Source organism: Abramis brama (assembly GCF_963993115.1).
Source record: "Abramis brama genome assembly, chromosome: 14".
NCBI classification, from domain to species: domain Eukaryota; kingdom Metazoa; phylum Chordata; class Actinopteri; order Cypriniformes; family Leuciscidae; genus Abramis; species Abramis brama.
Window position 1 is genome coordinate 110001 of NC_139976.1, and position 15055 is coordinate 125055.

Below are 15055 nucleotides of genomic sequence, written 5' to 3' on the forward strand. Positions count from 1 at the left end.
AAGAAAGAAAGAAAGAAAGAAAAAAAGAGAAAGATTAGTTTCTCATTAGATTAGATTAGCTCATATAGTATATAGAACGGCAGTTTGGTTTAGTCTTCAAGGTATTTTGATTTGAATTTTCGTCGGTTTGAATTTTTTAGAACTCCCCAATGTAAGTCAATGGGAGTTTTTGAATGAGTTTTTTCGAGTTTTGATCGTCATTTTTAGGAAAACCGTAAGTCCGATCAGTCTGAAAAGATATAGCACACTTGGTCAGAACAGTTTGAGTGTCTGAGCCGAGTTTGGAGTATGTAGAGTGAAAGCTCTAGGAGGAGTTTGATATAGAAATTTTTAGTCTCAGAAGAATAATAATAACTAGATGCGAAAGTTCGTCGAGACAAACTTTAAGTTGGCTTGAGAAAGTTTGGACCGGAAAGTTTTTTGCTAGGCGGTTGTTAGGATGTTATGGGTGGTCGCTATGGTGTTGCTAGGTGGTTGCTAAGGTATTCTGGGTGGTTGCTAGGCGGTTGCTAGGGTATTTTGGGTGGTTGCTAGGGTGTTTTGGGTGGTTGCTAGGCGGTTGCTAGGGTCTTTTGTGTGGTTGCTAGGCGGTTGCTAGGTGGTTGCTAGGGTGTTCTGGGTGGTTGCTAGGGTCTTTTGGGTGGTTGCTAAGCGGTTGCTAGGGTCTTTTGGGTGGTTGCTAGGGTCTTTTGGGTGGTTGCTAGGCGGTTGCTAGGGTGTTTTGGGTGGTTGCTAGGATATTTTGGGTGGTTGCTAGGGTCTTTTGGGTGGTTGCTAGGCAGTTGCTAGGGTATTTTGGGTGGTTGCTAGGGTGTTCTGGGTGGTTGCTAGGCAGTTGCTAGGGCGTTTTGGGTGGTTGCTAAGATATTTTGGGTGGTTGCTAGGGTCTTTTGGGTGGTTGCTAGGGTCTTTTGGGTGGTTGCTAGGCGGTTGCTAGGGTATTTTGGGTGGTTGCTAGGGTGTTCTGGGTGGTTGCTAGGCTGTTTTGGGTGGTTGCTAGGGTGGTCTGGGTGATTGCTAGGCGGTTGCTAGGCGGTTGCTAGGGTATTTTGGGTGGTTGCTAGAGTGTTCTGGGTGGTTGTTAGGCAGTTGCTACGGTGTTCTGAGTGGTTGCTATGGTGTTGCTAGGGTGTCCTAAGGTATTTTGGGTGGTTTCTAGGGTGTTCTGGGTGGTTGCTATGGTGTTGCTAGGGTGTTCTAAGGTATTTTGGGTGGTTGCTAGGGTGTTCTGGGTGGTTGCTATGGTGTAGCTAGGGTGTTCTAAGGTATTTTGGGTGGTTGCTAGGGTGTTCTGAGTGGTTGCTATGGTGTTGCTAGGGTGTTCTAAGGTATTTTGGGTGGTTGCTAGGGTGTTCTGAGTGGTTGCTATGGTGTTGCTAGGGTGTTCTAAGGTATTTTGGGTGGTTGCTAGGGTGTTCTGAGTGGTTGCTATGGTGTTGCTATGGTGTTCTAAGGTATTTTGGGTGGTTGCTAGGGGGTTCTGGGTGGTTGCTATGGTGTTGCTAGGGTGTTCTAAGGTATTTTGGGTGGTTGCTAGGGTGTTCTGGGTGGTTGTTAGGCAGTTGCTAGGGTGTTCTGAGTGGTTGCTATGGTGTTGCTAGGGTGTTCTAAGGTATTTTGGGTGGTTGCTAGGGTGTTCTGGGTGGTTGCTAGGCGGTTGCTAGGGTGTTCTGGGTGGTTGCTATGGTATTGAGGGCGGTTGATATGGTGTTACTAGGTGGTTGGTAGTTGTCACAGATGGTTACTATGGAGTTTTTATAGAGTCCTTAGCATGATCTTGGTATGATTTAGCACTTAACTAATTGATATTAGCATGTAGCTATTCACTGCTAGCATGTGTAGCATGTTGGAAGTGCTGTTTGCTAGCATGAGTCAAAAGAGCCAAACCTCATCTCTATACCATGTTCTGATACAGAGATATAGGTCTTGCAAAACGGTTGCTAGGGTACTCAAGTTTGGTTGCTATGGAGTTGCTTGGGAGCTTGAAACTTTAAACTTAAAACGTTTAAAGTGGTTTGAAGTTTAAAGTAGTTTACGAGTTTTGAGTTTACAAGTTTAAATGAGTTTAGAGTTTAAGTTTAAATGAGTTTAGTGTGTGTGTGTGTGTGTGTGTGTGTGTGTGTGTTCACACACACACACACACACACACACACACACACACACTCAGAGTTTATGAGTTTAGAGTTTTTAAGTGTATAAATTGATGAGTTTATAAGTGTTAGAGTTTTTGAGTTTAGAGTTTATAAGTTTTAAATGAGTTTAGAGTTTATAAGTTTTAATGAGTTTAGAGTTTATAAGTTTAAATGAGTTTAAGAGTTCAGAGTTTATTAATTTATGAGTTTAAGAGTTCATAAGTCTATGAATTCATGAGTTTATAAGTTAATTAGTTTATAAGTGTATGAGTTTAGAGTTCATTAGTTTAAATGAGTCTCATTGGCTAATATAGTATATAGAACGGCAGTTTGGTTTAGTCTTCAAGGTATTTTGATTTGAATTTTCGTCGGTTGGTGAGTTTGAATCTGGATTTGAATTTTTTAGAACTCCCCAATGTAAGTCAATGGGAGTTTTTCCGAGTTTTGATCGTCATTTTTAGGAAAACCGTAAGTCCGATCAGTCTGAAAAGATATAGCACACTAAGTCAGAACAGTTTGAGTGTCTGAGCCGAGTTTGGAGTATGTAGAGTTAAAGCTCTAGGAGGAGTTTGAGTCAGATTTTTTTCCGCTCAGAAGAATAATAATAATAATAAGTTTAAGTACAATATCAGTATGTTGGCTCTCTCAAGCCAACTTAACTAGATTAAAAAGTTCGTCGAGACAAACTTTAAGTTGGCTTGAGAAAGCTGGACCAGAAAGTTTGAAGAAGTTTGAAGTTTAAAGTAGTTTAAAGTTTAAATTAGTTTGAAGTCACTAACACACACTCACGGACATACACACACACTCACTTACACACACACTCACGGACATACACTCACACATGCACACAGACATGCTCACTAACTCACTCACATACACACACACACACACACACTAACTCACACACACTCTCTCTCACACACATACACACACGCACATACACTCATAAATGCACACACTCACACACACACACTAACTCGCTCTCACACACACACAGACACGCTCATTAACTCACATACACTCACACACAGACACATACACTCTCACACACACACACACACTCTCTTTCTCTCTCTCTCTCTCTCTCTCTCTCACACTCACGGACATACACTCACACACGCACACACACACACACACACACACACACACTCACAAACTCACACACACTCTCTCTCACACACATACACACTTACACGCACATACACTCACACATGCACACACACACACACACACACACACACTCACACATAGACACACACGCTCTCTCTCTCTCACTCACTCACACACACACACACACACACACACGTTTTGAGTTTAGAGTTCATTAGTTTAAATGAGTCTCAATGGCTCATATAGTATATAGAACGGCAGTTTGGTTTAGTCTTCAAGGTGTTTAGATTTAAATTTTCGACATACACACACACACACAAGCACGCACGCACAGACTCTCACTCTCTCTCACACACACACACACTATCTCTCTCACACACACACTCACTAACTCACTCACACACACACAGACAAGCTCATTAACTCACACACACACACACACACACACTCATGCACATAGACACACACTCTCTCTCTCTCACACACACACACACACACACACACACACACACACACAGACACGCAGAGTTTATATGAGTTTAGAGTTTATAAGTGTACAAGTTTTTGAGTTAAGAGTTTATAAGTTTAAATGAGTGTGTACGAGTTTTTGTTTACACACACACACACACACACACACACACACACACACTCACACATAGACACACACGCTCTCTCTCTCTCTCACACACACACACACACGTTTTGAGTTTAGAGTTCATTAGTTTAAATGAGTCTCAATGGCTCATATAGTATATAGAACGGCAGTTTGGTTTAGTCTTCAAGGTGTTTAGATTTAAATTTTCGACATACACACAAGCACGCACGCACAGACTCTCACTCTCTCTCTCACACACACACACACTATCTCTCTCACACACACACACACTATCTCTCTCACACACACACTCACTAACTCACTCACACACACACAGACAAGCTCATTAACACACACACACACACACACTCACACACATAGACACACACTCTCTCTCACACACACACACACACACACTCAGAGTTTATATGAGTTTAGAGTTTATAAGTGTACAAGTTTTTGAGTTAAGAGTTTATACACACACACACACACACGTTTTGAGTTTAGAGTTCATTAGTTTAAATGAGTCTCAATGGCTCATATAGTATATAGAACGGCAGTTTGGTTTAGTCTTCAAGGTGTTTAGATTTAAATTTTCGACATACACACACACACAAGCACGCACGCACAGACTCTCACTCTCTCTCACACACACACTATCTCTCTCACACACACACTCACTAACTCACTCACACACACACAGACAAGCTCATTAACACACACACACACACACACACACATAGACACACACTCTCTCTCTCTCACACACACACACACACACTCAGAGTTTATATGAGTTTAGAGTTTATAAGTGTACAAGTTTTTGAGTTAAGAGTTTATAAGTTTAAATGAGTGTGTACGAGTTTTTGAGTTTACACACACACACACACTCACACATAGACACACACGCTCTCTCTCTCTCACACACACAAACACACGTTTTGAGTTTAGAGTTCATTAGTTTAAATGAGTCTCAATGGCTCATATAGTATATAGAACGGCAGTTTGGTTTAGTCTTCAAGGTGTTTAGATTTAAATTTTCGACATACACACAAGCACGCACGCACAGACTCTCACTGTCTCTCACACACACACACACACTATCTCTCTCACACACACACTCACTAACTCACTCACACACACACAGACAAGCTCATTAACACACACACACACACTCACGCACATAGACACACTCTCTCTCACACACACACACACTCAGAGTTTATATGAGTTTAGAGTTTATAAGTGTACAAGTTTTTGAGTTAAGAGTTTATACACACACACACACACACACACACGTTTTGAGTTTAGAGTTCATTAGTTTAAATGAGTCTCAATGGCTCATATAGTATATAGAACGGCAGTTTGGTTTAGTCTTCAAGGTGTTTAGATTTAAATTTTCGACATACACACACACACAAGCACGCACGCACAGACTCTCACTCTCTCTCTCACACACACTATCTCTCTCACACACACACTCACTAACTCACTCACACACACACAGACAAGCTCATTAACACACACACACACACACACACACACTCACGCACATAGACACACACTCTCTCTCTCTCACACACACACACACACACTCAGAGTTTATATGAGTTTAGAGTTTATAAGTGTACAAGTTTTTGAGTTAAGAGTTTATAAGTTTAAATGAGTGTGTACGAGTTTTTGAGTTTACACACACACACACACACACTCACACATAGACACACGCTCTCTCTCTCTCTCACACACACACACACACACGTTTTGAGTTTAGAGTTCATTAGTTTAATTGAGTCTCAATGGCTCATATAGTATATAGAACGGCAGTTTGGTTTAGTCTTCAAGGTGTTTAGATTTAAATTTTCGACATACACACACAAGCACGCACGCACAGACTCTCACTCTCTCTCACACACACACACTATCTCTCTCACACACACACTCACTAACCAACTCACACACACACACACAGACAAGCTCATTAACACACACACACACACACAGACACACTCACGCACATACACACACACACACACATAGACACACACACTCTCTCTCACACACACACAGACACTAACTAACTCACACACACACACACACACACACACACTCACTCACGCACATACACTCACTCACACACAGACACACACACTCTCACTAACTCACACACACACACACCCTCACTAACACACACACACACAGACATGCTCACTGTCTCTCACACACACACACACACACACACACTATCTCTCTCACACACACACACACTCACTAACTCACTCACACACACACAGACAAGCTCATTAACACACACACACACACTCTCTCTCTCTCTCACACACAGACACACTCACGCACATACACTCACATGCACACACTCACACACACACACTAACTCGCTCTCACACATACACAGACACGCTCACACACAGACACACACACACACACTCTCTCTCTCTCTCACACACACACATAGACACACACACACACACACACGGACATACACTCACACACGCACACACACACACACACACACACTCTCTCTCTCTCACACACACATACACACGCACATACACACACACACTAACTCGCTCTCACACATACACAGACACGCTCACACACAGACACACACACACACACACACTCAGAGTTTATGAGTTTAGAGTTTATAAATGTATAGATTGATGAGTTTATAAGTGTACGAGTTTTTGAGTTTAGAGTTTATAAGTTTAAATGAGTTTAGAGTTTATAAGTTTAAATGAGTTTAAGAATTCAGAGTTTATTAATTTATGAGTTTAAGGGTTCATAAGTCTATGAATTCATGAGTTTATAAGTTAATTAGTTTATAAGTGTATGAGTTTAGAGTTCATTAGTTTAAATTAAATGGGTGAGAGTTATGTTATAAGTTATGTATGTTAGTTTAAAGCTTAAAGTAGTTCAAAGTTTGAAGTAGTTTAAAAGAACTTCTTTAAAAGAAGAAGAAAGTTGCTAGAAAGAAAGTAAGAAAGATTAGTTAGAAAGAAAGATAGATTAATTAGAAAGAAAGATGGATTAGTTAGATAGAAAGAAAGAAAGTTTAGTTAGAAAGAAAGAAAGAAAGAAAGAAAGAAAAAGATTAGTTAGAAAGAAAGAAAGACAGAAAGAAAGAAAGATTAGTTAGAAAGAAAGAAAGAAAGAAAGACAGAAAGAAAGAAAGATTAGAAAGAAAGAAAGAAAGAAAGACAGAAAGAAAGAAAGATTAGTTAGAAAGAAAGAAAGAAAGAAAGATTAGTTAGAAAGAAAGAAAGAAAGAAAGAAAGAAAGAAAGAAAGAAAGAAAAAGATTAGTTAGAAAGAAAGAAAGAAAGAAAGAAAGAAAGAAAGAAAGAAAAAGATTAGTTAGAAAGAAAGAAAGACAGAAAGAAAGAAAGATTAGTTAGAAAGAAAGAAAGAAAGAAAGATTAGTTAGAAAGAAAGAAAGAAAGAAAGAAAGAAAGAAAGAAAGAAAGAAAGAAAGAAAAAAAGAGAAAGATTAGTTTCTCATTAGATTAGATTAGCTCATATAGTATATAGAACGGCAGTTTGGTTTAGTCTTCAAGGTATTTTGATTTGAATTTTCGTCGGTTGGAATTTTTTAGAACTCCCCAATGTAAGTCAATGGGAGTTTTTGAATGAGTTTTTTCGAGTTTTGATCGTCATTTTTAGGAAAACCGTAAGTCCGATCAGTCTGAAAAGATATAGCACACTTGGTCAGAACAGTTTGAGTGTCTGAGCCGAGTTTGGAGTATGTAGAGTGAAAGCTCTAGGAGGAGTTTGATATAGAAATTTTTAGTCTCAGAAGAATAATAATAATAATAATAATAACTAGATGCGAAAGTTCGTCGAGACAAACTTTAAGTTGGCTTGAGAAAGTTTGGACCATAAAGTTTGAAAAAGTTTAAAGTAGTTTAAAGTTTAAAGTAGTTTAAAGTTTAATTTAGTTTAAAGTGTAAATTAGTTGAAAGTTTAAAATAGTTTGAAGTTTAATTTAGTTTAAAGTTTAAATTAGTTGAAAGTTTAAAATAGTTTGAAGTTTAATTTAGTTTAAAGTTTAAAATAGTTGAAAGTTTAAAGTAGTTTGAAGTTTAATTTAGTTTAAAGTTTAAATTAGTTGAAAGTTTAAAATAGTTTGAAGTTTAGTTTAGTTTAGTTTAGGGTGTTCTGGGTGGTTGCTATGGTGTTGCTAGGCGGTTGCTAGGGTATTCTGGGTGGTTGCTAGGGTGTTGCTAAGCGGTTGCTAGGGTATTTTGGGTGGTTGCTAGGGTGTTGCTAGGCGGTTGCTAAGGTATTTTGGGTGGTTGCTAGGCGGTTGCTAGGGTGTTATGGGTGGTTGCTAGGGTATTCTGGTTGGTTGCTAGGGTGTTCTGGGTGGTTGCTAGGCGGTTGCTATGGTGTTTTGGGTGGTTGCTAGGGTGTTGCTAGGCGGTTGCTAAGGTATTTTGGGTGGTTGCTAGGCGGTTACTAGGGTGTTCTGGGTGGTTGCTAGGGTGTTCTGGGTGGTTGCTAGGCGGTTGCTAGGGTGTTTTAGTGGTTGCTATGGTGTTGCTAGGCGGTTGCTAGGGTGTTCTGGGTGGTTGCTATGGTGTTGCTAGGCGGTTGCTAGGGTATTCTGGGTGGTTGCTAGGCGGTTGCTAGGGTGTTCTGGGTGGTTGCTATGCTGTTGCTAGACGGTTGCTAGGGTATTCTGGGTGGTTGCTAGGGTGTTTTGGGTGGTTGCTAGGCGGTTGCTAGGGTGTTCTGGGTGGTTGCTATGGTGTTGCTAGGCGGTTGCTAAGGTATTCTGGGTGGTTGCTAGGCAGTTGCTAGGGTGTTCTGAGTGGTTGCTATGCTGTTGCTAAGGTGTTCTGGGTGGTTGCTAGGCGGTTGCTAGGGTGTTCTGGGTGGTTGCTATGGTGTTGCTAGGCGGTTGCTAGGGTATTCTGGGTTGTTGCTAGGCGGTTGCTAGGGTGTTCTGGGTGGTTGCTATGGTGTTGCTAGGCGGTTGCTAGGGTGTTCTGGATGGTTGCTATGATGTTGCTAGGCGGTTGCTAAGGTATTCTGGGCGGTTGCTAGGCAGTTGCTAGGGTGTTCTGGGTGGTTGCTATGGTGTTGCTAGGCGGTTGCTAGGGTGTTCTGGGTTGTTGCTAGGCAGTTGCTAGGTGTTCTGGGTGGTTGCTAGGCAGTTGCTAGGGTGTTCTGGCTGTTTGCTAGGTGTTCTGGGTGGTTGCTAGGCAGTTGCTAGGTGTTCTGGGTGGTTGCTAGGCAGTTGCTAGGTGTTCTGGGGGGTTGCTAGGCAGTTGCTAGGGTGTTCTGGGTGGTTGCTAGGGTATATTTGGTGGTTACTAGAGCATTTCTAGATGTTGCTAGGGTGTTCAAGATGGTTGCTAAGGTATTTTTGGTAGTTGCTATGGTGTTACTAGGTGGTTGGTAGTTGTCAAAGATGGTTACTATGGAGTTTTTATAGAGTTCTTAAAATCTTTAATAACGAGTGCCTTCAGTACGGCACTCGGCCTGCGGCCTCGTGCCTATGGCCGAATAGGCACAAGCATGGAGCAATATCGCAAGGCCACGAGTGTAATATTGCGTTAAAAAATACAAAACAATGTAAAAAAAAAAAAATTTTTGGTTTAGGGTGGTTGCTAGGGAGCTCTTAGTGGTTGCTAGGGTGCTGAAACTGGTTGCTATGGTGTGGCTATGAAGATTTTAGGCCATTACTTATTGGTTGCTTGATAATATAAATCCTCTGAGGGAGAGAGAGAGGGAGAGACGCAGGGCTGTCAGGCCCTTTTGAGTCTGTGTGTGTGAAAACGGCAGTTTGGATTCAAATGTTTTTAGAACTCCCCAATGTAAGTCAATGGGAGTTTTTCCGAGTTTTGATCGTCATTTTTAGGAAAACCGTAAGTCCGATCAGTCTGAAAAGATATAGCAACGCGAGTCAGATCAGTTTGAGTGTCTGAGCCGAGTTTGGAGTATGTAGAGTTAAAGCTCTAGGAGGAGTTTCATATAGAAATTTTAGTCTCGGAATAATAATAATAATAATAATAATAATAATAAGTTTAAATAGGATTTCAATATGTTGGCTCTCTCAAGCCAACTTAATAAGTTTAAATAGGATTTCAGTAAATTGGCTCTCCAAGCCAACTTAATAACTAGATGCGAAAGTTCGTCGAGACAAACTTTAAGTTGGCTTGAGAAAAGTTTGGAGCAGAACGTTTTTTGCTAGGCAGTTGCTAGGATGTTATGGGTGGTTGCTATGGTGTTGCTATGGTATTTTGGGCGGTTGCTAGGGTGTTCTGGGTGGTTGCTAGGGTATTTTGGGTGGTTGCTAGGGTATTCTGGGTGGTTGCTAGGCGGTTGCTAGGGTTTTCTGGGTGGTTGCTAGGCTGTTTTGGGTGGTTGCTAGGGTATTCTGGGTGGTTGCTAGGCGGTTGCTAGGATATTTCTGATGGTTGCTAGGGTCTTTTGGGTGGTTGCTAGGCGGTTGCTAGGATATTTTAGGTGGTTGCTAGGGTCTTTTGGGTGGTTGCTAGGTGGTTGCTAGGGTCTTTTGGGTGGTTGCTAGGTGGTTGCTAGGATGTTTTGGGTGGTTGCTAGGGTCTTTTGGGTGGTTGCTAGGCGGTTGCTAGGGTGGTTTGGGTGGTTGCTAGGATATTTTGGGTGGTTGCTAGGGTCTTTTGGGTGGTTGCTAGGCGGTTGCTAGGGTGTTTTGGGTGGTTGCTAGGGTCTTTTGGGTGGTTGCTAGGGTATTTTGGGTGGTTGCTAGGGTGTTCTCGGTGGTTGCTAGGGTCTTTTGGGTGGTTGCTAGGCGTTGCTAGGGTGTTTTGGGTGGTTGCTAGGGTCTTTTGGGTGGTTGCTAGGGTGTTCTGGGTGGTTGCTAGGGTGTTCTGGGTGGTTGCTAGGGTCTTTTGGGTAGTTGCTAGGCAGTTGCTAGGATATTTTGGGTAGTTGCTAGGGTCTTTTGGATGGTTGCTAGGCAGTTGCTAGGATATTTCGGTGGTTGCTAGGGTCTTTTGGGTGGTTGCTAGGTGGTTGCTAGGGTATTTTGGGTGGTTGCTAGGGTCTTTTGGGTGGTTGCTAGGCGGTTGCTAGGGTCTTTTGGGTGGTTGCTAGGGTGGTTGCTAGGTGGTTGCTAGGGTGTTATGGGTGGTTGCTAGGCTGTTCTGGGTGGTTGCTAGGCGGTTGCTAAGGTATTCAGGGCGGTTGATATGGTGTTACTAGGTGGCTGGTAGTTGTCACAGATGGTTACTATGGAGTTTTTATAGAGTTCTTAGCATGATCTTGGCATGATTTAACACTTAACTAATCACTACTAGCATGTAGCTATTCACTGCTAGCATGTGTAGTATGTTGGAAGTGCTGTTTGCTAGCATGAGTCAAAAGAGCCAAACCTCATCTCTATACGATGTTCTGATACAGAGATATAGGTCTTACAAAACGGTTGCTAGGGTACTCGAGTTTGGTTGCTATGGAGTTGCTTGGGAGCTGGAAGATTTAAACTTAAGAAGTTTATAGTGGTTTGAAGTTTACAGTAGTTTACAGTAGTTTGAAGTTTGACAGATAGATAAATAAGTTAGATAGACACACACACACACACACACACACACACACACACACACACACTCTAACTCGCTCACACACTCACTCATAAACTCAGTGTGTGTGTCTGAGTTTAGAGTTTATAAGTGTATAAATTGATGAGTTTATAAGTGTATGAGTTCTTGAGTTTTGAGTTTATAAGTTTAAATCAGTTTAGAGTTTATAAGTTTAAATGAGATTAAGAGTTCAGAGTTTATTAATTTTATGAGTTTGAGTTCATAAGTTTATGAATTCATGAGTTTATAAGTTAATTAGTTTATAAGTGTTTATAGTTTAGAGTTTTTTAGTTTAAATTAGTCTCAATGGCTCATATAGTATATAGAACGGCAGTTTGGTTTAGTCTTCAAGGTGTTTAGATTTAAATTTTTGTCGGTTTGAATTTTTTAGAACTCCCCAATGTAAGTCAATGGAGTTTTTGAATGAGTTTTTTCGAGTTTTGATCGTCATTTTTAGGAAAACCGTAAGTCCGATCAGTCTGAAAAGATATAGCATACCGAGTCAGATCAGTCTGAGTGTCCGAGCCGAGTTTGGAGTATGTAGAGTTAAAGCTCTAGGAGGAGTTTGATATAGATTTTTTTAGGGTCAGAAGAATAATAATAACTAGATGCGAAAGTTCGTCGAGACAAACTTTAAGTTGGCTTGAGAAAGTTTGGACCAGAAAGTTTTTTGCTAGGCGGTTGCTAGGGTATTCTGAGTGGTTGCCAGGCAGTTGCTAGGATATTTCTGGTGGTTGCTAGGGTCTTTTGGGTGGTTGCTAGGCGGTTGCTAGGGTATTTTGGGTGGTTGCTAGGGTGTTCTGGGTGGTTGCTAGGCGGTTGCTAGGGTGTTCTGGGTGGTTACTAGGGTGTTCTGGGTGGTTGCTAGGCGGTTGCTAGGATATTTTGGGTGGTTGCTAGGGTCTTTTGGGTGGTTGATAGGCGGTTGCTAGGGTATTTTAGGTGGTTGCTAGGGTATTTTAGGTGGTTGCTAGGGTGTTCTGGGTGGTTGCTAGGCGGTTGCTAGGGTATTTTGGGTGGTTGCTAGGGTGTTCTGGGTGGTTGCTAGGTGGTTGCTAGGGTGTTCTGGGTGGTTACTAGGGTGTTCTGGATGGTTGCTAGGCGGTTGCTAGGATATTTTGGATGGTTGCTAGGGTATTTTGGGTGGTTGCTAGGCGGTTGCTAGGGTATTTTGGGTGGTTGCTAGGGTGTTCTGGGTGGTTGCTATGGTGTTCTAAGGTATTTTGGGTGGTTGATAGGGTGTTCTGAGTGGTTGCTATGGTGTTGCTAGGGTGTTCTAAGGTATTTTGGGTGGTTGCTAGGGTGTTCTGGGTGGTTGTTAGGCAGTTGCTAGGGTGTTCTGAGTGGTTGCTATGGTGTTGCTAGGCGGTTGCTAGGGTATTCTGGGTGGTTGCTATGGTGTTGCTAGGCGGTTGGTAGTTGTCAAAGATGGTTTATATGGAGTTAATAACGAGTGCCTTCAGTACGGCACTCGGCCTGCGGCCTCGTGCCTATGGCCGAATAGGCACAAGCATGGAGCAATATCGCAAGGCCACGAGTGCAATATTGCTTTAAAAAATAAAAAAAATATAAAAAAAGGTTTTTTTTGGGTTTATGGTGGTTGCTAGGGAGCTCTTAGTGGTTGCTAGGGTGCTGTAACTGGTTGCTAGGGTGTGGCTATGAAGATTTTAGGCCATTACTTATTGGTTGCTTGATAATATAAATCCTCTGAGGGAGAGAGAGAGGGAGAGATGCAGGGGTGTCAGGCCCTTTGGAGTCTGTGTGTGTGAAAACGGCAGTTTGGATTCAAATGTTTTTAGAACTCCCCAATGTAAGTCAATGGGAGTTTTTCCGAGTTTTGATCGTCATTTTTAGGAAAACCGTAAGTCCGATCAGTCTGAAAAGATATAGCAACTCGAGTCAGATCAGTTTGAAGGTCTGAGCCGAGTTTGGAGTATGTAGAGTTAAAGCTCTAGGAGGAGATTGAGTGTAATTTTTTGGTAAGAAGAATAATAATAATAAGTTTAAATAGGATTTCAATATGTTGGCTCTCTCAAGCCAACTTAATAAGTTTAAATAGGATTTCAATATGTTGGCTTTCTCAAGCCAACTTAATAATAATAATAATAAGTTTAAATAGGATTTCAGTAAATTGGCTCTCCAAGCCAACTTAATAATAATAAGTTTAAATAGGATTTCAGTAAATTGGCTCTCCAAGCCAACTTAATAATAATAATAATAATAATAATAATAATAAGTTTAAATAGGATTTCAATATGTTGGCTCTCTCAAGCCAACTTAATAATAATAATAAGTTTAAGTACAATATCACTAAGTTGGCTCTCTCAAGCCAACTTAATAAGTTTAAGTACAATATCACTAAGTTGGCTCTCTCAAGCCAACTTAATAAGTTTAAGTACAATATCACTAAGTTGGCTCTCTCAAGCCAACTTAATGAGCTTCGGATGATCCGGCGAAGAGAAACTGTGGCCTGATTATTCTATCATAAAGGCAGCCTTATGATTTTATATTTTAGGGCATCTAAAGCATCTCCACCAGTCCAACACTTGCACACCTCACTGAAACAGTGAATCAGATCAGTGTGTTTAGAGTAAAGCAGGAGAGGTCGTATCTTTCAACGACTCTTCATCATATAAGAAGAGTTTCGTCTGTGTTCGTCTGTAATGTTTCGTTATAAGCACATGATTCTGTTCTTCCTGCAACACTCTTTATATAGCGGAGCGATTCTCGTGATGTTCTGCGTGACGTGTGTGTGAACACACACCAAACCCTGATGAACGTCACCCTCACCCTAGAATAGCTCAGTGACAGATGTGTGTATCAGGAGCTGATGCTAATGTTCGTATAGCAGAAAGATGATGTATTAAAGGTTCTGTCCTTCCATTTCATTTGGTTCTGAAGTTACAGAACAAACTTTCTGAATCAGAACCCTGTGATATGTCCAGGAGAGGTTAGGGTTAACCCTAACCCTAACCCTAACCACAAGCCTAACCCTGTCCAGGAGAGGAGCCGGTGTTGTGGTTCCTGGCATTTGTTGGAAAGTTTTCTTTCATCGAAGCAGAGACCAGGAGACAGTTGGGATCGCGTTCAACGGAAGTTATTCTTTATTGAGAACTCCGCTGTACGTTGCTGTAGTACTTCCAACATGATCTAACTCTAATACAGCATGCATTGTAGTTATATACATTCCAAGGGGGAGGGATTACATAGAGGTGGAGATTCTGAACAAAGCATGCAAATTAAGTATACAGGTTAAGGTAACACCCTAGACTGAGGGTCTGGCCCATCCTAATTCAATCAGCATAAGGCTCCAAGAGGCATTTGGGTCCGAAAGCCATTTCCAGAACAAAAGGTGAGATTCTCAGTGAATCATTCGTGTGCTAATCCCATCAGTCTGACAATAAGGAGAGAACAGAAATTGCAACTTTGCTGAGATCTTAAAGATTCTTTACCATGATGTTATGTACAGAAGCATATTTGAAATAGATTCTTAAATTTGTAACCCTAACCTTCAATGAGTAACTTCAATGTTAAGTTCAAAATGTGGCTAAACTCTGAATGAATGAAGTGTGTGTGTGTGTTAGGGTCAGACCCATGGGTGTGTGTGTGTGTGTGTTAGGGTCAGACCCACGG